The sequence below is a fragment of the Silene latifolia genome, chromosome 5 (genome assembly GCF_048544455.1).
Source record: "Silene latifolia isolate original U9 population chromosome 5, ASM4854445v1, whole genome shotgun sequence".
Taxonomy (NCBI): domain Eukaryota; kingdom Viridiplantae; phylum Streptophyta; class Magnoliopsida; order Caryophyllales; family Caryophyllaceae; genus Silene; species Silene latifolia.
In genome coordinates, this window is record NC_133530.1 from 52475103 (window position 1) to 52477349 (window position 2247).

General features: G+C 39.8%; 1 non-coding gene across 1 annotated transcript; it reads right to left on the bottom strand.

Moving 5' to 3' along the window:
* Window positions 1-1748: 1748 nt before the first annotated feature.
* LOC141658175 (small nucleolar RNA R71) lies at window positions 1749-1855 on the bottom strand. Its single transcript, XR_012549077.1, has one exon. It is a non-coding gene; the product is annotated as a small nucleolar RNA R71 (small nucleolar RNA).
* Between the last annotated feature and the right edge of the window lie 392 nt (window positions 1856-2247).

Consider the following 2247-nt stretch of genomic DNA (forward strand, 5'->3'; position numbering starts at 1 on the left):
TGACCACTACGTGACAAAAGGTGAAAGTCTATAAATACTCCTCAACCCTCATTGAGAAAACGATCCAATAATCGACAACTCATCCATAAACTCACTATTAATCTGGTATAAACTCCCTTATCTCTCTACAATATACTTTGCCAAGTAACACACAGCTTAATCCCTTTAAGTTTACTGACTTGAGCGTCAGAGTGAGTACGCTCGGTACCAAGTTGAGCCCTCAGTTTGTTCATCTTTACAGGAGAGACCGAAAGGAAGAGACAAGCAAAGACGTCATTCAACAAGCTTACGTGGTCACAAACTCTGCTCCGGAATTACACCCGGAACAAGTATTATTCTTATTTTATGTTATATCATTTAGTTTATATCATTTCTACAATCATGTTTAGCATTTCTTATAACAAAGTTTGTAGTTTAACTTTCATCTGAGTAGCTAAATTCCTTAGTTTAGGGGCTAGGAAAGTCATGCAAAATCAAATATATAAAATGATAAATTAGGTTGATATAATATTGTATAATTGTTTCTATCACATGTTTGCATCGCCACGTTTAATCTATGTTTAAAGGCCTTATTCATTGATTAAGTTTGTTAATTCATTCTAAAAGTCGAGAGGCATAGAATCGGATTAGACTAAGCATGTGTAGTAGGAGGACCTAGTCATAAACGAGAGTTTCTCTAGGACCCGATCTATGGTTGACACTAATATCGTAAGGTGGGTGTCTCTAAGCCTAAACAATTGACAATGTTATTATTACCGAGTTTAACATAATCATATATTTACCTTTTCATGTGTGACCCGACTCCCTTAAACTCCCTTTTATCATATAACTTACATCTTAATATTTGTTAGTCATCAAACCAAACAACAACCAAACCCAAACGAAATTGATCTTGATAGAAATCTTTCCATAGCATTTCACAACGCAATTCCCATATCCTTGTGTTCGACCCCTAATACTACATTAATTTGTGTCTAGGGTATTATCTTTGCATAGGTACACGATAGCCTATCAAATTTTGGCGCCGTTGCCGGGGAGAACGGTTTTATTGCGTTTTAAATTATTGACATTTATCTTGTTTTCTTTTGTCTTGAGGAACACTTATTCCTTGAGACCGTTACTTATCATTTTCTAGAAATTGTTTTCTTATGCCCAGGTCCTCTCGTAGTGGAGATTTGCTTTCACCGGATTCCGATCCCGAGAAAACCTTTAGGAGAAGACGACATTTTTGGAAAGAAGTGAAAGAAGCCTCTTTTCCCGTGCAAGTTGAAAGTGCTAGAAAGTCTTACTTAGACGATCTAGAAGCCCTTGAAGAGGAGGAAGTTTCAAGTTCATCATCTCCACCACCACCACCACCACCACCATCTTCTACTAAAAAGATGGTGAAACCTTCCGATCAATCAAAGCCCACCGCGGCCATGCTTCCGGCCGGTATCACAACTACTCAAATTACCGCGCCGGACTTCGAGATCAAACCGGCTTTCATTAGCCTTGTGGAGAGGAAGTAATTTAGGGGAAGTCCTTTGGAGGATCCCAGTTTGCTTGTGCAAAATTTCTACGATTATTGCTCCATGATCCGTCAAATGGGCGTCACTCAAGCCCAAATAAGGGAAATACTTTTCCCTTTCTCTTTAAAGGACAAGGCCAATTGGATCAATAGCCTTGACCACTCCGCCATGAGAATCACCAATTGGGAAACATTGGCTCTTACTTTCTATCAAAAGTTTTTTCCACCGGAGAAAACTCAAACTTTGAGGAGCCAAATAACCGGATTCCGTTAACAAGCTCATGAGAGCTTATATGAAGCTTGGGAGAGGTACAAAGAGTTGCAAAGGCAATACCCTTATCATGGGCTAGATGATTGGTTTCTAGCTATAACATTCTACAGTGGATGTTGTGCCGAGTCCCGAAGGATTCTTGATTCCGCCAACAATGGGCGGTTTGATCAAATTGACACTGATATTGCTCATGCCACGATCGAATCTATGTCGGTCCATGATGCACAATATGTCAATTTCCGAAGTGTGACACTCAAAGGTAAAGAAGAATCCTCCGACAATCCCGTCTTGTTAGCTCAAATTGCCTTACTCCAACAACAATTGGCGGAACAAGATGCTAGAGATTCCCTTCAATAACTCAATGTCGTGTCTTCTACAAGTCAAATCATTGTTTGTGACGGTTGCGGAGGTGCGGGTCATTACACCGCTCATTGTCGAGCTACTATTGAGGAGGTAAATGCTTTTCATG